The 19322-nt window shown below is 48.9% G+C and overlaps 29 non-coding genes across 29 annotated transcripts; all 29 read left to right on the forward strand.

Moving 5' to 3' along the window:
* The first annotated feature begins 209 nt into the window (after nt 1-209).
* Nucleotides 210-328, forward strand: LOC130819983 (5S ribosomal RNA). Its single transcript, XR_009045008.1, has one exon. It is a non-coding gene; the product is annotated as a 5S ribosomal RNA (ribosomal RNA).
* A 560-nt stretch (nt 329-888) lies between these two features.
* On the forward strand, nt 889-1007 carry LOC130819984 (5S ribosomal RNA). Its single transcript, XR_009045009.1, has one exon. It is a non-coding gene; the product is annotated as a 5S ribosomal RNA (ribosomal RNA).
* Nucleotides 1008-1564: 557 nt separating this feature from the next.
* LOC130819985 (5S ribosomal RNA) lies at nt 1565-1683 on the forward strand. Its single transcript, XR_009045010.1, has one exon. It is a non-coding gene; the product is annotated as a 5S ribosomal RNA (ribosomal RNA).
* Nucleotides 1684-2241: 558 nt separating this feature from the next.
* LOC130819986 (5S ribosomal RNA) lies at nt 2242-2360 on the forward strand. The gene has a single exon (XR_009045011.1). It is a non-coding gene; the product is annotated as a 5S ribosomal RNA (ribosomal RNA).
* A 555-nt stretch (nt 2361-2915) lies between these two features.
* Nucleotides 2916-3034, forward strand: LOC130819987 (5S ribosomal RNA). Its single transcript, XR_009045012.1, has one exon. It is a non-coding gene; the product is annotated as a 5S ribosomal RNA (ribosomal RNA).
* A 554-nt stretch (nt 3035-3588) lies between these two features.
* On the forward strand, nt 3589-3707 carry LOC130819988 (5S ribosomal RNA). Its single transcript, XR_009045013.1, has one exon. It is a non-coding gene; the product is annotated as a 5S ribosomal RNA (ribosomal RNA).
* Nucleotides 3708-4262: 555 nt separating this feature from the next.
* Nucleotides 4263-4381, forward strand: LOC130819989 (5S ribosomal RNA). Its single transcript, XR_009045014.1, has one exon. It is a non-coding gene; the product is annotated as a 5S ribosomal RNA (ribosomal RNA).
* A 555-nt stretch (nt 4382-4936) lies between these two features.
* Nucleotides 4937-5055, forward strand: LOC130819990 (5S ribosomal RNA). Its single transcript, XR_009045015.1, has one exon. It is a non-coding gene; the product is annotated as a 5S ribosomal RNA (ribosomal RNA).
* A 553-nt stretch (nt 5056-5608) lies between these two features.
* Nucleotides 5609-5727, forward strand: LOC130819991 (5S ribosomal RNA). The gene has a single exon (XR_009045016.1). It is a non-coding gene; the product is annotated as a 5S ribosomal RNA (ribosomal RNA).
* A 551-nt stretch (nt 5728-6278) lies between these two features.
* LOC130819993 (5S ribosomal RNA) lies at nt 6279-6397 on the forward strand. Its single transcript, XR_009045018.1, has one exon. It is a non-coding gene; the product is annotated as a 5S ribosomal RNA (ribosomal RNA).
* A 552-nt stretch (nt 6398-6949) lies between these two features.
* LOC130819994 (5S ribosomal RNA) lies at nt 6950-7068 on the forward strand. Its single transcript, XR_009045019.1, has one exon. It is a non-coding gene; the product is annotated as a 5S ribosomal RNA (ribosomal RNA).
* A 552-nt stretch (nt 7069-7620) lies between these two features.
* LOC130819995 (5S ribosomal RNA) lies at nt 7621-7739 on the forward strand. Its single transcript, XR_009045020.1, has one exon. It is a non-coding gene; the product is annotated as a 5S ribosomal RNA (ribosomal RNA).
* A 558-nt stretch (nt 7740-8297) lies between these two features.
* Nucleotides 8298-8416, forward strand: LOC130819996 (5S ribosomal RNA). The gene has a single exon (XR_009045021.1). It is a non-coding gene; the product is annotated as a 5S ribosomal RNA (ribosomal RNA).
* Nucleotides 8417-8974: 558 nt separating this feature from the next.
* On the forward strand, nt 8975-9093 carry LOC130819997 (5S ribosomal RNA). Its single transcript, XR_009045022.1, has one exon. It is a non-coding gene; the product is annotated as a 5S ribosomal RNA (ribosomal RNA).
* A 558-nt stretch (nt 9094-9651) lies between these two features.
* LOC130819998 (5S ribosomal RNA) lies at nt 9652-9770 on the forward strand. Its single transcript, XR_009045023.1, has one exon. It is a non-coding gene; the product is annotated as a 5S ribosomal RNA (ribosomal RNA).
* A 558-nt stretch (nt 9771-10328) lies between these two features.
* LOC130819999 (5S ribosomal RNA) lies at nt 10329-10447 on the forward strand. Its single transcript, XR_009045024.1, has one exon. It is a non-coding gene; the product is annotated as a 5S ribosomal RNA (ribosomal RNA).
* Nucleotides 10448-11005: 558 nt separating this feature from the next.
* Nucleotides 11006-11124, forward strand: LOC130820001 (5S ribosomal RNA). The gene has a single exon (XR_009045025.1). It is a non-coding gene; the product is annotated as a 5S ribosomal RNA (ribosomal RNA).
* A 558-nt stretch (nt 11125-11682) lies between these two features.
* On the forward strand, nt 11683-11801 carry LOC130820002 (5S ribosomal RNA). The gene has a single exon (XR_009045026.1). It is a non-coding gene; the product is annotated as a 5S ribosomal RNA (ribosomal RNA).
* A 558-nt stretch (nt 11802-12359) lies between these two features.
* On the forward strand, nt 12360-12478 carry LOC130820003 (5S ribosomal RNA). Its single transcript, XR_009045027.1, has one exon. It is a non-coding gene; the product is annotated as a 5S ribosomal RNA (ribosomal RNA).
* A 558-nt stretch (nt 12479-13036) lies between these two features.
* On the forward strand, nt 13037-13155 carry LOC130820005 (5S ribosomal RNA). Its single transcript, XR_009045029.1, has one exon. It is a non-coding gene; the product is annotated as a 5S ribosomal RNA (ribosomal RNA).
* A 553-nt stretch (nt 13156-13708) lies between these two features.
* LOC130820006 (5S ribosomal RNA) lies at nt 13709-13827 on the forward strand. Its single transcript, XR_009045030.1, has one exon. It is a non-coding gene; the product is annotated as a 5S ribosomal RNA (ribosomal RNA).
* Nucleotides 13828-14380: 553 nt separating this feature from the next.
* On the forward strand, nt 14381-14499 carry LOC130820007 (5S ribosomal RNA). The gene has a single exon (XR_009045031.1). It is a non-coding gene; the product is annotated as a 5S ribosomal RNA (ribosomal RNA).
* Nucleotides 14500-14784: 285 nt separating this feature from the next.
* LOC130820008 (5S ribosomal RNA) lies at nt 14785-14903 on the forward strand. The gene has a single exon (XR_009045032.1). It is a non-coding gene; the product is annotated as a 5S ribosomal RNA (ribosomal RNA).
* Nucleotides 14904-15455: 552 nt separating this feature from the next.
* Nucleotides 15456-15574, forward strand: LOC130820009 (5S ribosomal RNA). Its single transcript, XR_009045033.1, has one exon. It is a non-coding gene; the product is annotated as a 5S ribosomal RNA (ribosomal RNA).
* A 553-nt stretch (nt 15575-16127) lies between these two features.
* LOC130820010 (5S ribosomal RNA) lies at nt 16128-16246 on the forward strand. Its single transcript, XR_009045034.1, has one exon. It is a non-coding gene; the product is annotated as a 5S ribosomal RNA (ribosomal RNA).
* Nucleotides 16247-16799: 553 nt separating this feature from the next.
* On the forward strand, nt 16800-16918 carry LOC130820011 (5S ribosomal RNA). The gene has a single exon (XR_009045035.1). It is a non-coding gene; the product is annotated as a 5S ribosomal RNA (ribosomal RNA).
* A 553-nt stretch (nt 16919-17471) lies between these two features.
* On the forward strand, nt 17472-17590 carry LOC130820012 (5S ribosomal RNA). The gene has a single exon (XR_009045036.1). It is a non-coding gene; the product is annotated as a 5S ribosomal RNA (ribosomal RNA).
* Nucleotides 17591-18143: 553 nt separating this feature from the next.
* LOC130820013 (5S ribosomal RNA) lies at nt 18144-18262 on the forward strand. The gene has a single exon (XR_009045037.1). It is a non-coding gene; the product is annotated as a 5S ribosomal RNA (ribosomal RNA).
* Nucleotides 18263-18815: 553 nt separating this feature from the next.
* Nucleotides 18816-18934, forward strand: LOC130820014 (5S ribosomal RNA). Its single transcript, XR_009045038.1, has one exon. It is a non-coding gene; the product is annotated as a 5S ribosomal RNA (ribosomal RNA).
* The last annotated feature ends 388 nt before the right edge of the window (nt 18935-19322 follow it).

Raw genomic sequence — 19322 nt, forward strand, 5'->3', positions numbered from 1 at the left:
CGCTTTTTTGTTGCGAGTTCACCTGGCTTTTAAAGCCGGCGGACTCTTTTGTGAATCGGACAATACCGGGAGGGTGAAAAACGGTATTTGGGAAGGAGAAGGCTCGAAATAGGGGTCTCGGCTGCGAATTTACGAGCTTTGGAATGCTCTGGTTTTTTTTTTTTTTTTTTTGGGCGGCATTGCGCATGTAAACAAATTGCTACGGTGACGGGTGCGATCATACCAGCACTAATGCACCGGATCCCATCAGAACTCCGCAGTTAAGCGTGCTTGGGCGAGAGTAGTACTAGGATGGGTGACCTCCTGGGAAGTCCTCGTGTTGCACCCCTTTTTCCCTCCTTTTTTTTTTTAATTTTTCTTATCTGTTTCCGCTGCACTTGAGCAGAAGGCATTTCAGTGGTTATCGTAGTATACTCCATGGAAGTAATTTTATTTATAAAAATATAACTCGCAACCGGGTCCCCGACCTCGAATTTACGGGCACTCGAAAGATAGGACCCGTCGAGGCGGGTCGATGCGCATACGAACGAATTGTCCGAAAGAGGCGTGCGTCGGTGCGTTCGTGTAAGCGGAAATTGCACCGGGTCCCGTCGGAAGTCCCCGCGGAAGCGCGCCCGGCATGGATGGCCTCTTGATTTCCAAGTGTTGCGCGGATTTCTCAAATATTTTGTCGCTTTTTTGTTGCGAGTTCACCTGGCTTTTAAAGCCGGCGGACTCTTTTGTGAATCGGACAATACCGGGAGGGTGAAAAACGGTATTTGGGAAGGAGAAGGCTCGAAATAGGGGTCTCGGCTGCGAATTTACGAGCTTTGGAATGCTCTGGTTTTTTTTTTTTTTTTTTTTTTGGGCGGCATTGCGCATGTAAACAAATTGCTACGGTGAATGAACGGGTGCGATCATACCAGCACTAATGCACCGGATCCCATCAGAACTCCGCAGTTAAGCGTGCTTGGGCGAGAGTAGTACTAGGATGGGTGACCTCCTGGGAAGTCCTCGTGTTGCACCCCTTTTTCCCTCCTTTTTTTTTTTAATTTTTCTTATCTGTTTCCGCTGCACTTGAGCAGAAGGCATTTCAGTGGTTATCGTAGTATACTCCATGGAAGTAATTTTATTTATAAAAATATAACTCGCAACCGGGTCCCGACCTCGAATTTACGGGCACTCGAAAGATAGGACCCGTCGAGGCGGGTCGATGCGCATACGAACGAATTGTCCGAAAGAGGCGTGCGTCGGTGCGTTCGTGTAAGCGGAAATTGCACCGGGTCCCGTCGGAAGTCCCCGCGGAAGCGCGCCCGGCATGGATGGCCTCTTGATTTCCAAGTGTTGCGCGGATTTCTCAAATATTTTGTCGCTTTTTTGTTGCGAGTTCACCTGGCTTTTAAAGCCGGCGGACTCTTTTGTGAATCGGACAATACCGGGAGGGTGAAAAACGGTATTTGGGAAGGAGAAGGCTCGAAATAGGGGTCTCGGCTGCGAATTTACGAGCTTTGGAATGCTCTGGTTTTTTTTTTTTTTTTTTTTGGGCGGCATTGCGCATGTAAACAAATTGCTACGGTGAATGAACGGGTGCGATCATACCAGCACTAATGCACCGGATCCCATCAGAACTCCGCAGTTAAGCGTGCTTGGGCGAGAGTAGTACTAGGATGGGTGACCTCCTGGGAAGTCCTCGTGTTGCACCCCTTTTTCCCTCCTTTTTTTTTTTAATTTTTCTTATCTGTTTCCGCTGCACTTGAGCAGAAGGCATTTCAGTGGTTATCGTAGTATACTCCATGGAAGTAATTTTATTTATAAAAATATAACTCGCAACCGGGTCCCGACCTCGAATTTACGGGCACTCGAAAGATAGGACCCGTCGAGGCGGGTCGATGCGCATACGAACGAATTGTCCGAAAGAGGCGTGCGTCGGTGCGTTCGTGTAAGCGGAAATTGCACCGGGTCCCGTCGGAAGTCCCCGCGGAAGCGCGCCCGGCATGGATGGCCTCTTGATTTCCAAGTGTTGCGCGGATTTCTCAAATATTTTGTCGCTTTTTTGTTGCGAGTTCACCTGGCTTTTAAAGCCGGCGGACTCTTTTGTGAATCGGACAATACCGGGAGGGTGAAAAACGGTATTTGGGAAGGAGAAGGCTCGAAATAGGGGTCTCGGCTGCGAATTTACGAGCTTTGGAATGCTCTGGTTTTTTTTTTTTTTTTTTTTTGGGCGGCATTGCGCATGTAAACAAATTGCTACGGTGAATGAACGGGTGCGATCATACCAGCACTAATGCACCGGATCCCATCAGAACTCCGCAGTTAAGCGTGCTTGGGCGAGAGTAGTACTAGGATGGGTGACCTCCTGGGAAGTCCTCGTGTTGCACCCCTTTTTCCCTCCTTTTTTTTTTTAATTTTTCTTATCTGTTTCCGCTGCACTTGAGCAGAAGGCATTTCAGTGGTTATCGTAGTATACTCCATGGAAGTAATTTTATTTATAAAAATATAACTCGCAACCGGGTCCCGACCTCGAATTTACGGGCACTCGAAAGATAGGACCCGTCGAGGCGGGTCGATGCGCATACGAACGAATTGTCCGAAAGAGGCGTGCGTCGGTGCGTTCGTGTAAGCGGAAATTGCACCGGGTCCCGTCGGAAGTCCCCGCGGAAGCGCGCCCGGCATGGATGGCCTCTTGATTTCCAAGTGTTGCGCGGATTTCTCAAATATTTTGTCGCTTTTTTGTTGCGAGTTCACCTGGCTTTTAAAGCCGGCGGACTCTTTTGTGAATCGGACAATACCGGGAGGGTGAAAAACGGTATTTGGGAAGGAGAAGGCTCGAAATAGGGGTCTCGGCTGCGAATTTACGAGCTTTGGAATGCTCTGGTTTTTTTTTTTTTTTTTTGGGCGGCATTGCGCATGTAAACAAATTGCTACGGTGAATGAACGGGTGCGATCATACCAGCACTAATGCACCGGATCCCATCAGAACTCCGCAGTTAAGCGTGCTTGGGCGAGAGTAGTACTAGGATGGGTGACCTCCTGGGAAGTCCTCGTGTTGCACCCCTTTTTCCCTCCTTTTTTTTTTAATTTTTCTTATCTGTTTCCGCTGCACTTGAGCAGAAGGCATTTCAGTGGTTATCGTAGTATACTCCATGGAAGTAATTTTATTTATAAAAATATAACTCGCAACCGGGTCCCGACCTCGAATTTACGGGCACTCGAAAGATAGGACCCGTCGAGGCGGGTCGATGCGCATACGAACGAATTGTCCGAAAGAGGCGTGCGTCGGTGCGTTCGTGTAAGCGGAAATTGCACCGGGTCCCGTCGGAAGTCCCCGCGGAAGCGCGCCCGGCATGGATGGCCTCTTGATTTCCAAGTGTTGCGCGGATTTCTCAAATATTTTGTCGCTTTTTTGTTGCGAGTTCACCTGGCTTTTAAAGCCGGCGGACTCTTTTGTGAATCGGACAATACCGGGAGGGTGAAAAACGGTATTTGGGAAGGAGAAGGCTCGAAATAGGGGTCTCGGCTGCGAATTTACGAGCTTTGGAATGCTCTGGTTTTTTTTTTTTTTTTTTGGGCGGCATTGCGCATGTAAACAAATTGCTACGGTGAATGAACGGGTGCGATCATACCAGCACTAATGCACCGGATCCCATCAGAACTCCGCAGTTAAGCGTGCTTGGGCGAGAGTAGTACTAGGATGGGTGACCTCCTGGGAAGTCCTCGTGTTGCACCCCTTTTTCCCTCCTTTTTTTTTTAATTTTTCTTATCTGTTTCCGCTGCACTTGAGCAGAAGGCATTTCAGTGGTTATCGTAGTATACTCCATGGAAGTAATTTTATTTATAAAAATATAACTCGCAACCGGGTCCCGACCTCGAATTTACGGGCACTCGAAAGATAGGACCCGTCGAGGCGGGTCGATGCGCATACGAACGAATTGTCCGAAAGAGGCGTGCGTCGGTGCGTTCGTGTAAGCGGAAATTGCACCGGGTCCCGTCGGAAGTCCCCGCGGAAGCGCGCCCGGCATGGATGGCCTCTTGATTTCCAAGTGTTGCGCGGATTTCTCAAATATTTTGTCGCTTTTTTGTTGCGAGTTCACCTGGCTTTTAAAGCCGGCGGACTCTTTTGTGAATCGGACAATACCGGGAGGGTGAAAAACGGTATTTGGGAAGGAGAAGGCTCGAAATAGGGGTCTCGGCTGCGAATTTACGAGCTTTGGAATGCTCTGGTTTTTTTTTTTTTTTTTTTGGGCGGCATTGCGCATGTAAACAAATTGCTACGGTGAATGAACGGGTGCGATCATACCAGCACTAATGCACCGGATCCCATCAGAACTCCGCAGTTAAGCGTGCTTGGGCGAGAGTAGTACTAGGATGGGTGACCTCCTGGGAAGTCCTCGTGTTGCACCCCTTTTTCCCTCCTTTTTTTTTTAATTTTTCTTATCTGTTTCCGCTGCACTTGAGCAGAAGGCATTTCAGTGGTTATCGTAGTATACTCCATGGAAGTAATTTTATTTATAAAAATATAACTCGCAACCGGGTCCCGACCTCGAATTTACGGGCACTCGAAAGATAGGACCCGTCGAGGCGGGTCGATGCGCATACGAACGAATTGTCCGAAAGAGGCGTGCGTCGGTGCGTTCGTGTAAGCGGAAATTGCACCGGGTCCCGTCGGAAGTCCCCGCGGAAGCGCGCCCGGCATGGATGGCCTCTTGATTTCCAAGTGTTGCGCGGATTTCTCAAATATTTTGTCGCTTTTTTGTTGCGAGTTCACCTGGCTTTTAAAGCCGGCGGACTCTTTTGTGAATCGGACAATACCGGGAGGGTGAAAAACGGTATTTGGGAAGGAGAAGGCTCGAAATAGGGGTCTCGGCTGCGAATTTACGAGCTTTGGAATGCTCTGGTTTTTTTTTTTTTTTTTTTGGGCGGCATTGCGCATGTAAACAAATTGCTACGGTGAATGAACGGGTGCGATCATACCAGCACTAATGCACCGGATCCCATCAGAACTCCGCAGTTAAGCGTGCTTGGGCGAGAGTAGTACTAGGATGGGTGACCTCCTGGGAAGTCCTCGTGTTGCACCCCTTTTTCCCTCCTTTTTTTTTTAATTTTTCTTATCTGTTTCCGCTGCACTTGAGCAGAAGGCATTTCAGTGGTTATCGTAGTATACTCCATGGAAGTAATTTTATTTATAAAAATATAACTCGCAACCGGGTCCCGACCTCGAATTTACGGGCACTCGAAAGATAGGACCCGTCGAGGCGGGTCGATGCGCATACGAACGAATTGTCCGAAAGAGGCGTGCGTCGGTGCGTTCGTGTAAGCGGAAATTGCACCGGGTCCCGTCGGAAGTCCCCGCGGAAGCGCGCCCGGCATGGATGGCCTCTTGATTTCCAAGTGTTGCGCGGATTTCTCAAATATTTTGTCGCTTTTTTGTTGCGAGTTCACCTGGCTTTTAAAGCCGGCGGACTCTTTTGTGAATCGGACAATACCGGGAGGGTGAAAAACGGTATTTGGGAAGGAGAAGGCTCGAAATAGGGGTCTCGGCTGCGAATTTACGAGCTTTGGAATGCTCTGGTTTTTTTTTTTTTTTTTGGGCGGCATTGCGCATGTAAACAAATTGCTACGGTGAATGAACGGGTGCGATCATACCAGCACTAATGCACCGGATCCCATCAGAACTCCGCAGTTAAGCGTGCTTGGGCGAGAGTAGTACTAGGATGGGTGACCTCCTGGGAAGTCCTCGTGTTGCACCCCTTTTTCCCTCCTTTTTTTTTTTAATTTTTCTTATCTGTTTCCGCTGCACTTGAGCAGAAGGCATTTCAGTGGTTATCGTAGTATACTCCATGGAAGTAATTTTATTTATAAAAATATAACTCGCAACCGGGTCCCGACCTCGAATTTACGGGCACTCGAAAGATAGGACCCGTCGAGGCGGGTCGATGCGCATACGAACGAATTGTCCGAAAGAGGCGTGCGTCGGTGCGTTCGTGTAAGCGGAAATTGCACCGGGTCCCGTCGGAAGTCCCCGCGGAAGCGCGCCCGGCATGGATGGCCTCTTGATTTCCAAGTGTTGCGCGGATTTCTCAAATATTTTGTCGCTTTTTTGTTGCGAGTTCACCTGGCTTTTAAAGCCGGCGGACTCTTTTGTGAATCGGACAATACCGGGAGGGTGAAAAACGGTATTTGGGAAGGAGAAGGCTCGAAATAGGGGTCTCGGCTGCGAATTTACGAGCTTTGGAATGCTCTGGTTTTTTTTTTTTTTGGGCGGCATTGCGCATGTAAACAAATTGCTACGGTGAATGAACGGGTGCGATCATACCAGCACTAATGCACCGGATCCCATCAGAACTCCGCAGTTAAGCGTGCTTGGGCGAGAGTAGTACTAGGATGGGTGACCTCCTGGGAAGTCCTCGTGTTGCACCCCTTTTTCCCTCCTTTTTTTTTTTAATTTTTCTTATCTGTTTCCGCTGCACTTGAGCAGAAGGCATTTCAGTGGTTATCGTAGTATACTCCATGGAAGTAATTTTATTTATAAAAATATAACTCGCAACCGGGTCCCGACCTCGAATTTACGGGCACTCGAAAGATAGGACCCGTCGAGGCGGGTCGATGCGCATACGAACGAATTGTCCGAAAGAGGCGTGCGTCGGTGCGTTCGTGTAAGCGGAAATTGCACCGGGTCCCGTCGGAAGTCCCCGCGGAAGCGCGCCCGGCATGGATGGCCTCTTGATTTCCAAGTGTTGCGCGGATTTCTCAAATATTTTGTCGCTTTTTTGTTGCGAGTTCACCTGGCTTTTAAAGCCGGCGGACTCTTTTGTGAATCGGACAATACCGGGAGGGTGAAAAACGGTATTTGGGAAGGAGAAGGCTCGAAATAGGGGTCTCGGCTGCGAATTTACGAGCTTTGGAATGCTCTGGTTTTTTTTTTTTTTTGGGCGGCATTGCGCATGTAAACAAATTGCTACGGTGAATGAACGGGTGCGATCATACCAGCACTAATGCACCGGATCCCATCAGAACTCCGCAGTTAAGCGTGCTTGGGCGAGAGTAGTACTAGGATGGGTGACCTCCTGGGAAGTCCTCGTGTTGCACCCCTTTTTCCCTCCTTTTTTTTTTTAATTTTTCTTATCTGTTTCCGCTGCACTTGAGCAGAAGGCATTTCAGTGGTTATCGTAGTATACTCCATGGAAGTAATTTTATTTATAAAAATATAACTCGCAACCGGGTCCCGACCTCGAATTTACGGGCACTCGAAAGATAGGACCCGTCGAGGCGGGTCGATGCGCATACGAACGAATTGTCCGAAAGAGGCGTGCGTCGGTGCGTTCGTGTAAGCGGAAATTGCACCGGGTCCCGTCGGAAGTCCCCGCGGAAGCGCGCCCGGCATGGATGGCCTCTTGATTTCCAAGTGTTGCGCGGATTTCTCAAATATTTTGTCGCTTTTTTGTTGCGAGTTCACCTGGCTTTTAAAGCCGGCGGACTCTTTTGTGAATCGGACAATACCGGGAGGGTGAAAAACGGTATTTGGGAAGGAGAAGGCTCGAAATAGGGGTCTCGGCTGCGAATTTACGAGCTTTGGAATGCTCTGGTTTTTTTTTTTTTTTGGGCGGCATTGCGCATGTAAACAAATTGCTACGGTGAATGAACGGGTGCGATCATACCAGCACTAATGCACCGGATCCCATCAGAACTCCGCAGTTAAGCGTGCTTGGGCGAGAGTAGTACTAGGATGGGTGACCTCCTGGGAAGTCCTCGTGTTGCACCCCTTTTTCCCTCCTTTTTTTTTTTAATTTTTCTTATCTGTTTCCGCTGCACTTGAGCAGAAGGCATTTCAGTGGTTATCGTAGTATACTCCATGGAAGTAATTTTATTTATAAAAATATAACTCGCAACCGGGTCCCGACCTCGAATTTACGGGCACTCGAAAGATAGGACCCGTCGAGGCGGGTCGATGCGCATACGAACGAATTGTCCGAAAGAGGCGTGCGTCGGTGCGTTCGTGTAAGCGGAAATTGCACCGGGTCCCGTCGGAAGTCCCCGCGGAAGCGCGCCCGGCATGGATGGCCTCTTGATTTCCAAGTGTTGCGCGGATTTCTCAAATATTTTGTCGCTTTTTTGTTGCGAGTTCACCTGGCTTTTAAAGCCGGCGGACTCTTTTGTGAATCGGACAATACCGGGAGGGTGAAAAACGGTATTTGGGAAGGAGAAGGCTCGAAATAGGGGTCTCGGCTGCGAATTTACGAGCTTTGGAATGCTCTGGTTTTTTTTTTTTTTTTTTTTTGGGCGGCATTGCGCATGTAAACAAATTGCTACGGTGAATGAACGGGTGCGATCATACCAGCACTAATGCACCGGATCCCATCAGAACTCCGCAGTTAAGCGTGCTTGGGCGAGAGTAGTACTAGGATGGGTGACCTCCTGGGAAGTCCTCGTGTTGCACCCCTTTTTCCCTCCTTTTTTTTTTTAATTTTTCTTATCTGTTTCCGCTGCACTTGAGCAGAAGGCATTTCAGTGGTTATCGTAGTATACTCCATGGAAGTAATTTTATTTATAAAAATATAACTCGCAACCGGGTCCCGACCTCGAATTTACGGGCACTCGAAAGATAGGACCCGTCGAGGCGGGTCGATGCGCATACGAACGAATTGTCCGAAAGAGGCGTGCGTCGGTGCGTTCGTGTAAGCGGAAATTGCACCGGGTCCCGTCGGAAGTCCCCGCGGAAGCGCGCCCGGCATGGATGGCCTCTTGATTTCCAAGTGTTGCGCGGATTTCTCAAATATTTTGTCGCTTTTTTGTTGCGAGTTCACCTGGCTTTTAAAGCCGGCGGACTCTTTTGTGAATCGGACAATACCGGGAGGGTGAAAAACGGTATTTGGGAAGGAGAAGGCTCGAAATAGGGGTCTCGGCTGCGAATTTACGAGCTTTGGAATGCTCTGGTTTTTTTTTTTTTTTTTTTTTGGGCGGCATTGCGCATGTAAACAAATTGCTACGGTGAATGAACGGGTGCGATCATACCAGCACTAATGCACCGGATCCCATCAGAACTCCGCAGTTAAGCGTGCTTGGGCGAGAGTAGTACTAGGATGGGTGACCTCCTGGGAAGTCCTCGTGTTGCACCCCTTTTTCCCTCCTTTTTTTTTTTAATTTTTCTTATCTGTTTCCGCTGCACTTGAGCAGAAGGCATTTCAGTGGTTATCGTAGTATACTCCATGGAAGTAATTTTATTTATAAAAATATAACTCGCAACCGGGTCCCGACCTCGAATTTACGGGCACTCGAAAGATAGGACCCGTCGAGGCGGGTCGATGCGCATACGAACGAATTGTCCGAAAGAGGCGTGCGTCGGTGCGTTCGTGTAAGCGGAAATTGCACCGGGTCCCGTCGGAAGTCCCCGCGGAAGCGCGCCCGGCATGGATGGCCTCTTGATTTCCAAGTGTTGCGCGGATTTCTCAAATATTTTGTCGCTTTTTTGTTGCGAGTTCACCTGGCTTTTAAAGCCGGCGGACTCTTTTGTGAATCGGACAATACCGGGAGGGTGAAAAACGGTATTTGGGAAGGAGAAGGCTCGAAATAGGGGTCTCGGCTGCGAATTTACGAGCTTTGGAATGCTCTGGTTTTTTTTTTTTTTTTTTTTTGGGCGGCATTGCGCATGTAAACAAATTGCTACGGTGAATGAACGGGTGCGATCATACCAGCACTAATGCACCGGATCCCATCAGAACTCCGCAGTTAAGCGTGCTTGGGCGAGAGTAGTACTAGGATGGGTGACCTCCTGGGAAGTCCTCGTGTTGCACCCCTTTTTCCCTCCTTTTTTTTTTTAATTTTTCTTATCTGTTTCCGCTGCACTTGAGCAGAAGGCATTTCAGTGGTTATCGTAGTATACTCCATGGAAGTAATTTTATTTATAAAAATATAACTCGCAACCGGGTCCCGACCTCGAATTTACGGGCACTCGAAAGATAGGACCCGTCGAGGCGGGTCGATGCGCATACGAACGAATTGTCCGAAAGAGGCGTGCGTCGGTGCGTTCGTGTAAGCGGAAATTGCACCGGGTCCCGTCGGAAGTCCCCGCGGAAGCGCGCCCGGCATGGATGGCCTCTTGATTTCCAAGTGTTGCGCGGATTTCTCAAATATTTTGTCGCTTTTTTGTTGCGAGTTCACCTGGCTTTTAAAGCCGGCGGACTCTTTTGTGAATCGGACAATACCGGGAGGGTGAAAAACGGTATTTGGGAAGGAGAAGGCTCGAAATAGGGGTCTCGGCTGCGAATTTACGAGCTTTGGAATGCTCTGGTTTTTTTTTTTTTTTTTTTTTGGGCGGCATTGCGCATGTAAACAAATTGCTACGGTGAATGAACGGGTGCGATCATACCAGCACTAATGCACCGGATCCCATCAGAACTCCGCAGTTAAGCGTGCTTGGGCGAGAGTAGTACTAGGATGGGTGACCTCCTGGGAAGTCCTCGTGTTGCACCCCTTTTTCCCTCCTTTTTTTTTTTAATTTTTCTTATCTGTTTCCGCTGCACTTGAGCAGAAGGCATTTCAGTGGTTATCGTAGTATACTCCATGGAAGTAATTTTATTTATAAAAATATAACTCGCAACCGGGTCCCGACCTCGAATTTACGGGCACTCGAAAGATAGGACCCGTCGAGGCGGGTCGATGCGCATACGAACGAATTGTCCGAAAGAGGCGTGCGTCGGTGCGTTCGTGTAAGCGGAAATTGCACCGGGTCCCGTCGGAAGTCCCCGCGGAAGCGCGCCCGGCATGGATGGCCTCTTGATTTCCAAGTGTTGCGCGGATTTCTCAAATATTTTGTCGCTTTTTTGTTGCGAGTTCACCTGGCTTTTAAAGCCGGCGGACTCTTTTGTGAATCGGACAATACCGGGAGGGTGAAAAACGGTATTTGGGAAGGAGAAGGCTCGAAATAGGGGTCTCGGCTGCGAATTTACGAGCTTTGGAATGCTCTGGTTTTTTTTTTTTTTTTTTTTTGGGCGGCATTGCGCATGTAAACAAATTGCTACGGTGAATGAACGGGTGCGATCATACCAGCACTAATGCACCGGATCCCATCAGAACTCCGCAGTTAAGCGTGCTTGGGCGAGAGTAGTACTAGGATGGGTGACCTCCTGGGAAGTCCTCGTGTTGCACCCCTTTTTCCCTCCTTTTTTTTTTTAATTTTTCTTATCTGTTTCCGCTGCACTTGAGCAGAAGGCATTTCAGTGGTTATCGTAGTATACTCCATGGAAGTAATTTTATTTATAAAAATATAACTCGCAACCGGGTCCCGACCTCGAATTTACGGGCACTCGAAAGATAGGACCCGTCGAGGCGGGTCGATGCGCATACGAACGAATTGTCCGAAAGAGGCGTGCGTCGGTGCGTTCGTGTAAGCGGAAATTGCACCGGGTCCCGTCGGAAGTCCCCGCGGAAGCGCGCCCGGCATGGATGGCCTCTTGATTTCCAAGTGTTGCGCGGATTTCTCAAATATTTTGTCGCTTTTTTGTTGCGAGTTCACCTGGCTTTTAAAGCCGGCGGACTCTTTTGTGAATCGGACAATACCGGGAGGGTGAAAAACGGTATTTGGGAAGGAGAAGGCTCGAAATAGGGGTCTCGGCTGCGAATTTACGAGCTTTGGAATGCTCTGGTTTTTTTTTTTTTTTTTTTTTGGGCGGCATTGCGCATGTAAACAAATTGCTACGGTGAATGAACGGGTGCGATCATACCAGCACTAATGCACCGGATCCCATCAGAACTCCGCAGTTAAGCGTGCTTGGGCGAGAGTAGTACTAGGATGGGTGACCTCCTGGGAAGTCCTCGTGTTGCACCCCTTTTTCCCTCCTTTTTTTTTTTAATTTTTCTTATCTGTTTCCGCTGCACTTGAGCAGAAGGCATTTCAGTGGTTATCGTAGTATACTCCATGGAAGTAATTTTATTTATAAAAATATAACTCGCAACCGGGTCCCGACCTCGAATTTACGGGCACTCGAAAGATAGGACCCGTCGAGGCGGGTCGATGCGCATACGAACGAATTGTCCGAAAGAGGCGTGCGTCGGTGCGTTCGTGTAAGCGGAAATTGCACCGGGTCCCGTCGGAAGTCCCCGCGGAAGCGCGCCCGGCATGGATGGCCTCTTGATTTCCAAGTGTTGCGCGGATTTCTCAAATATTTTGTCGCTTTTTTGTTGCGAGTTCACCTGGCTTTTAAAGCCGGCGGACTCTTTTGTGAATCGGACAATACCGGGAGGGTGAAAAACGGTATTTGGGAAGGAGAAGGCTCGAAATAGGGGTCTCGGCTGCGAATTTACGAGCTTTGGAATGCTCTGGTTTTTTTTTTTTTTTTTTTTTGGGCGGCATTGCGCATGTAAACAAATTGCTACGGTGAATGAACGGGTGCGATCATACCAGCACTAATGCACCGGATCCCATCAGAACTCCGCAGTTAAGCGTGCTTGGGCGAGAGTAGTACTAGGATGGGTGACCTCCTGGGAAGTCCTCGTGTTGCACCCCTTTTTCCCTCCTTTTTTTTTTTAATTTTTCTTATCTGTTTCCGCTGCACTTGAGCAGAAGGCATTTCAGTGGTTATCGTAGTATACTCCATGGAAGTAATTTTATTTATAAAAATATAACTCGCAACCGGGTCCCGACCTCGAATTTACGGGCACTCGAAAGATAGGACCCGTCGAGGCGGGTCGATGCGCATACGAACGAATTGTCCGAAAGAGGCGTGCGTCGGTGCGTTCGTGTAAGCGGAAATTGCACCGGGTCCCGTCGGAAGTCCCCGCGGAAGCGCGCCCGGCATGGATGGCCTCTTGATTTCCAAGTGTTGCGCGGATTTCTCAAATATTTTGTCGCTTTTTTGTTGCGAGTTCACCTGGCTTTTAAAGCCGGCGGACTCTTTTGTGAATCGGACAATACCGGGAGGGTGAAAAACGGTATTTGGGAAGGAGAAGGCTCGAAATAGGGGTCTCGGCTGCGAATTTACGAGCTTTGGAATGCTCTGGTTTTTTTTTTTTTTTTTTTTTGGGCGGCATTGCGCATGTAAACAAATTGCTACGGTGAATGAACGGGTGCGATCATACCAGCACTAATGCACCGGATCCCATCAGAACTCCGCAGTTAAGCGTGCTTGGGCGAGAGTAGTACTAGGATGGGTGACCTCCTGGGAAGTCCTCGTGTTGCACCCCTTTTTCCCTCCTTTTTTTTTTTAATTTTTCTTATCTGTTTCCGCTGCACTTGAGCAGAAGGCATTTCAGTGGTTATCGTAGTATACTCCATGGAAGTAATTTTATTTATAAAAATATAACTCGCAACCGGGTCCCGACCTCGAATTTACGGGCACTCGAAAGATAGGACCCGTCGAGGCGGGTCGATGCGCATACGAACGAATTGTCCGAAAGAGGCGTGCGTCGGTGCGTTCGTGTAAGCGGAAATTGCACCGGGTCCCGTCGGAAGTCCCCGCGGAAGCGCGCCCGGCATGGATGGCCTCTTGATTTCCAAGTGTTGCGCGGATTTCTCAAATATTTTGTCGCTTTTTTGTTGCGAGTTCACCTGGCTTTTAAAGCCGGCGGACTCTTTTGTGAATCGGACAATACCGGGAGGGTGAAAAACGGTATTTGGGAAGGAGAAGGCTCGAAATAGGGGTCTCGGCTGCGAATTTACGAGCTTTGGAATGCTCTGGTTTTTTTTTTTTTTTTGGGCGGCATTGCGCATGTAAACAAATTGCTACGGTGAATGAACGGGTGCGATCATACCAGCACTAATGCACCGGATCCCATCAGAACTCCGCAGTTAAGCGTGCTTGGGCGAGAGTAGTACTAGGATGGGTGACCTCCTGGGAAGTCCTCGTGTTGCACCCCTTTTTCCCTCCTTTTTTTTTTTAATTTTTCTTATCTGTTTCCGCTGCACTTGAGCAGAAGGCATTTCAGTGGTTATCGTAGTATACTCCATGGAAGTAATTTTATTTATAAAAATATAACTCGCAACCGGGTCCCGACCTCGAATTTACGGGCACTCGAAAGATAGGACCCGTCGAGGCGGGTCGATGCGCATACGAACGAATTGTCCGAAAGAGGCGTGCGTCGGTGCGTTCGTGTAAGCGGAAATTGCACCGGGTCCCGTCGGAAGTCCCCGCGGAAGCGCGCCCGGCATGGATGGCCTCTTGATTTCCAAGTGTTGCGCGGATTTCTCATATATTTTGTCGCTTTTTTGTTGCGAGTTCACCTGGCTTTTAAAGCCGGCGGACTCTTTTGTGAATCGGACAATACCGGGAGGGTGAAAAACGGTATTCGGGAAGGAGAAGGCTCGAAATAGGGGTCTCGGCTGCGAATTTACGAGCTTTGGAATGCTCTGGTTTTTTTTTTTTTTTTGGGCGGCATTGCGCATGTAAACAAATTGCTACGGTGAATGAACGGGTGCGATCATACCAGCACTAATGCACCGGATCCCATCAGAACTCCGCAGTTAAGCGTGCTTGGGCGAGAGTAGTACTAGGATGGGTGACCTCCTGGGAAGTCCTCGTGTTGCACCCCTTTTTCCCTCCTTTTTTTTTTTAATTTTTCTTATCTGTTTCCGCTGCACTTGAGCAGAAGGCATTTCAGTGGTTATCGTAGTATACTCCATGGAAGTAATTTTATTTATAAAAATATAACTCGCAACCGGGTCCCGACCTCGAATTTACGGGCACTCGAAAGATAGGACCCGTCGAGGCGGGTCGATGCGCATACGAACGAATTTACGAGCTTTGGAATGCTCTGGTTTTTTTTTTTTTTTTGGGCGGCATTGCGCATGTAAACAAATTGCTACGGTGAATGAACGGGTGCGATCATACCAGCACTAATGCACCGGATCCCATCAGAACTCCGCAGTTAAGCGTGCTTGGGCGAGAGTAGTACTAGGATGGGTGACCTCCTGGGAAGTCCTCGTGTTGCACCCCTTTTTCCCTCCTTTTTTTTTTTAATTTTTCTTATCTGTTTCCGCTGCACTTGAGCAGAAGGCATTTCAGTGGTTATCGTAGTATACTCCATGGAAGTAATTTTATTTATAAAAATATAACTCGCAACCGGGTCCCGACCTCGAATTTACGGGCACTCGAAAGATAGGACCCGTCGAGGCGGGTCGATGCGCATACGAACGAATTGTCCGAAAGAGGCAGCGTCGGTGCGTTCGTGTAAGCGGAAATTGCACCGGGTCCCGTCGGAAGTCCCCGCGGAAGCGCGCCCGGCATGGATGGCCTCTTGATTTCCAAGTGTTGCGCGGATTTCTCAAATATTTTGTCGCTTTTTTGTTGCGAGTTCACCTGGCTTTTAAAGCCGGCGGACTCTTTTGTGAATCGGACAATACCGGGAGGGTGAAAAACGGTATTCGGGAAGGAGAAGGCTCGAAATAGGGGTCTCGGCTGCGAATTTACGAGCTTTGGAATGCTCTGGTTTTTTTTTTTTTTTTGGGCGGCATTGCGCATGTAAACAAATTGCTACGGTGAATGAACGGGTGCGATCATACCAGCACTAATGCACCGGATCCCATCAGAACTCCGCAGTTAAGCGTGCTTGGGCGAGAGTAGTACTAGGATGGGTGACCTCCTGGGAAGTCCTCGTGTTGCACCCCTTTTTCCCTCCTTTTTTTTTTTAATTTTTCTTATCTGTTTCCGCTGCACTTGAGCAGAAGGCATTTCAGTGGTTATCGTAGTATACTCCATGGAAGTAATTTTATTTATAAAAATATAACTCGCAACCGGGTCCCGACCTCGAATTTACGGGCACTCGAAAGATAGGACCCGTCGAGGCGGGTCGATGCGCATACGAACGAATTGTCCGAAAGAGGCGTGCGTCGGTGCGTTCGTGTAAGCGGAAATTGCACCGGGTCCCGTCGGAAGTCCCCGCGGAAGCGCGCCCGGCATGGATGGCCTCTTGATTTCCAAGTGTTGCGCGGATTTCTCAAATATTTTGTCGCTTTTTTGTTGCGAGTTCACCTGGCTTTTAAAGCCGGCGGACTCTTTTGTGAATCGGACAATACCGGGAGGGTGAAAAACGGTATTCGGGAAGGAGAAGGCTCGAAATAGGGGTCTCGGCTGCGAATTTACGAGCTTTGGAATGCTCTGGTTTTTTTTTTTTTTTTGGGCGGCATTGCGCATGTAAACAAATTGCTACGGTGAATGAACGGGTGCGATCATACCAGCACTAATGCACCGGATCCCATCAGAACTCCGCAGTTAAGCGTGCTTGGGCGAGAGTAGTACTAGGATGGGTGACCTCCTGGGAAGTCCTCGTGTTGCACCCCTTTTTCCCTCCTTTTTTTTTTTAATTTTTCTTATCTGTTTCCGCTGCACTTGAGCAGAAGGCATTTCAGTGGTTATCGTAGTATACTCCATGGAAGTAATTTTATTTATAAAAATATAACTCGCAACCGGGTCCCGACCTCGAATTTACGGGCACTCGAAAGATAGGACCCGTCGAGGCGGGTCGATGCGCATACGAACGAATTGTCCGAAAGAGGCGTGCGTCGGTGCGTTCGTGTAAGCGGAAATTGCACCGGGTCCCGTCGGAAGTCCCCGCGGAAGCGCGCCCGGCATGGATGGCCTCTTGATTTCCAAGTGTTGCGCGGATTTCTCAAATATTTTGTCGCTTTTTTGTTGCGAGTTCACCTGGCTTTTAAAGCCGGCGGACTCTTTTGTGAATCGGACAATACCGGGAGGGTGAAAAACGGTATTCGGGAAGGAGAAGGCTCGAAATAGGGGTCTCGGCTGCGAATTTACGAGCTTTGGAATGCTCTGGTTTTTTTTTTTTTTTTGGGCGGCATTGCGCATGTAAACAAATTGCTACGGTGAATGAACGGGTGCGATCATACCAGCACTAATGCACCGGATCCCATCAGAACTCCGCAGTTAAGCGTGCTTGGGCGAGAGTAGTACTAGGATGGGTGACCTCCTGGGAAGTCCTCGTGTTGCACCCCTTTTTCCCTCCTTTTTTTTTTTAATTTTTCTTATCTGTTTCCGCTGCACTTGAGCAGAAGGCATTTCAGTGGTTATCGTAGTATACTCCATGGAAGTAATTTTATTTATAAAAATATAACTCGCAACCGGGTCCCGACCTCGAATTTACGGGCACTCGAAAGATAGGACCCGTCGAGGCGGGTCGATGCGCATACGAACGAATTGTCCGAAAGAGGCGTGCGTCGGTGCGTTCGTGTAAGCGGAAATTGCACCGGGTCCCGTCGGAAGTCCCCGCGGAAGCGCGCCCGGCATGGATGGCCTCTTGATTTCCAAGTGTTGCGCGGATTTCTCAAATATTTTGTCGCTTTTTTGTTGCGAGTTCACCTGGCTTTTAAAGCCGGCGGACTCTTTTGTGAATCGGACAATACCGGGAGGGTGAAAAACGGTATTCGGGAAGGAGAAGGCTCGAAATAGGGGTCTCGGCTGCGAATTTACGAGCTTTGGAATGCTCTGGTTTTTTTTTTTTTTTTGGGCGGCATTGCGCATGTAAACAAATTGCTACGGTGAATGAACGGGTGCGATCATACCAGCACTAATGCACCGGATCCCATCAGAACTCCGCAGTTAAGCGTGCTTGGGCGAGAGTAGTACTAGGATGGGTGACCTCCTGGGAAGTCCTCGTGTTGCACCCCTTTTTCCCTCCTTTTTTTTTTTAATTTTTCTTATCTGTTTCCGCTGCACTTGAGCAGAAGGCATTTCAGTGGTTATCGTAGTATACTCCATGGAAGTAATTTTATTTATAAAAATATAACTCGCAACCGGGTCCCGACCTCGAATTTACGGGCACTCGAAAGATAGGACCCGTCGAGGCGGGTCGATGCGCATACGAACGAATTGTCCGAAAGAGGCGTGCGTCGGTGCGTTCGTGTAAGCGGAAATTGCACCGGGTCCCGTCGGAAGTCCCCGCGGAAGCGCGCCCGGCATGGATGGCCTCTTGATTTCCAAGTGTTGCGCGGATTTCTCAAATATTTTGTCGCTTTTTTGTTGCGAGTTCACCTGGCTTTTAAAGCCGGCGGACTCTTTTGTGAATCGGACAATACCGGGAGGGTGAAAAACGGTATTTGGGAAGGAGAAGGCTCGAAATAGGGGTCTCGGCTGCGAATTTACGAGCTTTGGAATGCTCTGGTTTTTTTTTTTTTTTTGGGCGGCATTGCGCATGTAAACAAATTGCTACGGTGAATGAACGGGTGCGATCATACCAGCACTAATGCACCGGATCCCATCAGAACTCCGCAGTTAAGCGTGCTTGGGCGAGAGTAGTACTAGGATGGGTGACCTCCTGGGAAGTCCTCGTGTTGCACCCCTTTTTCCCTCCTTTTTTTTTTTAATTTTTCTTATCTGTTTCCGCTGCACTTGAGCAGAAGGCATTTCAGTGGTTATCGTAGTATACTCCATGGAAGTAATTTTATTTATAAAAATATAACTCGCAACCGGGTCCCGACCTCGAATTTACGGGCACTCGAAAGATAGGACCCGTCGAGGCGGGTCGATGCGCATACGAACGAATTGTCCGAAAGAGGCGTGCGTCGGTGCGTTCGTGTAAGCGGAAATTGCACCGGGTCCCGTCGGAAGTCCCCGCGGAAGCGCGCCCGGCATGGATGGCCTCTTGATTTCCAAGTGTTGCGCGGATTTCTCAAATATTTTGTCGCTTTTTTGTTGCGAGTTCACCTGGCTTTTAAAGCCGGCGGACTCTTTTGTGAATCGGACAATACCGGGAGGGTGAAAAACGGTATTCGGGAAGGAGAAGGCTCGAAATAGGGGTCTCGGCTGCGAATTTACGAGCTTTGGAATGCTCTGGTTTTTTTTTTTTTTTTGGGCGGCATTGCGCATGTAAACAAATTGCTACGGTGAATGAACGGGTGCGATCATACCAGCACTAATGCACCGGATCCCATCAGAACTCCGCAGTTAAGCGTGCTTGGGCGAGAGTAGTACTAGGATGGGTGACCTCCTGGGAAGTCCTCGTGTTGCACCCCTTTTTCCCTCCTTTTTTTTTTTAATTTTTCTTATCTGTTTCCGCTGCACTTGAGCAGAAGGCATTTCAGTGGTTATCGTAGTATACTCCATGGAAGTAATTTTATTTATAAAAATATAACTCGCAACCGGGTCCCGACCTCGAATTTACGGGCACTCGAAAGATAGGACCCGTCGAGGCGGGTCGATGCGCATACGAACGAATTGTCCGAAAGAGGCGTGCGTCGGTGCGTTCGTGTAAGCGGAAATTGCACCGGGTCCCGTCGGAAGTCCCCGCGGAAGCGCGCCCGGCATGGATGGCCTCTTGATTTCCAAGTGTTGCGCGGATTTCTCAAATATTTTGTCGCTTTTTTGTTGCGAGTTCACCTGGCTTTTAAAGCCGGCGGACTC

Source organism: Amaranthus tricolor, chromosome 7 (assembly GCF_026212465.1).
Source record: "Amaranthus tricolor cultivar Red isolate AtriRed21 chromosome 7, ASM2621246v1, whole genome shotgun sequence".
In the NCBI taxonomy this organism is placed as follows: domain Eukaryota; kingdom Viridiplantae; phylum Streptophyta; class Magnoliopsida; order Caryophyllales; family Amaranthaceae; genus Amaranthus; species Amaranthus tricolor.